Source organism: Chrysochloris asiatica, unplaced genomic scaffold, assembly GCF_000296735.1.
Source record: "Chrysochloris asiatica unplaced genomic scaffold, ChrAsi1.0 scaffold00031, whole genome shotgun sequence".
Lineage (NCBI taxonomy): Eukaryota > Metazoa > Chordata > Mammalia > Afrosoricida > Chrysochloridae > Chrysochloris > Chrysochloris asiatica.
The window spans coordinates 578874-580210 of NW_006408549.1; positions in this window are offsets into that span (position 1 = coordinate 578874).

A 1337-nucleotide genomic window follows, 5' to 3' on the forward strand; every position below is an offset into this window, starting at 1 on the left:
CAAACAATATTAGTGTGTTTTTTCCCTAGCCATTGTTTAATAGATGAATAGTAAAAGGGCATTTGCAGTCTTTCAGTTTAGTTCAACTTGAATCCAGGTACTTTAATGCTAATCGGAACTTGAGTGGTTTCTACCAATTTATTCAACAAGACAGTGTTGTAGGTGCTGGAGAGACAGCAGAGTTTCAAATAAACATTCTGGTTTAAAGGACTTTCTATTATAGTCGTGAGAGAAACGAAAGTAACAAACATATGTATATAGTTGTAAAGTCAACGTCAGGTGCTTGCTTCTATGAAAAGAACAGGGGAGATAGTGACCGGGAAAGTTGGGAAGTAGTGCTGTTGATGAGTACAAGGTGAACAGGAACATTCTCTGACTGAGATGACATTTCTGCAAAGCTCTGAAGGCACTGAGAGCAGAAGCGTACAGACATCCCTGGTAGGTGAGCGTCCAGAAAGCTCGCCTGTTAGTTACTGAACAGTCTACACAGCAATCTGAGGAGTTGCATTGGGTTTCTCAGAGGGCAAGTATGCAACCTCAGTTGTCTTTAAGTGTCTTGGCACTTCACATTTCTGTAAACATTTTTTAATAAGCTAGCTAAATTCTACAAATTTTAAGTGGGATTGCATTGGCCATAATTATCCTTGTATAAGCCTTTATGCATATTTTGTTCAATTTATTTCCAGGTAACTTGATAAATTTCATGTGATTATATCTTTTAAAAGACTAATAGAAATGTAGTAGAGTTTTGTACATGATATATCTGACTTGTTCAACTCCCAGTAGTGTATTGAGATTCTTTGGGATTTCTATGTAGACAATTATCTGTGAATAACTTGTTTTTAATTTATTTAATACACACTTTGACACTACTTTACAGTATCAAACACTTTTTGAGCACTTTTAAGATACTAACATATTGATTTAAAACAGCTCTGTAGAGATGGTACTCTTATTATTCCCATTTTACAAGCAAGGAAAGAGACAGTGATATTAATTTGCCCAGGGTTATATAACTGGTAAATGGCAGAGCCAGAATTCAAATAGTTTTTTCTTCCACTTTGATCTATACACCATCTATTTTTTTTGTCCAAAAGTACTGGCTAGAAACAGTGCAGAATGCTAACAGTTGTTGTTAAGTGCCATCGAGTCGACTCCTACCCATAGGGTCCCTGTATAGGGTTTCCAAGGAGCAGCTGGTGAGCTTGAACCCCTGACATTGCAGTTCAAATGACTTTGCAGTCTGGCACATTAACTGATAGCTCCACACCAGGACTCCAAATATGAATTAGGTAGGATTAAAATTTTGTTTGTTGTAAAGGACAAGTATTGTATAA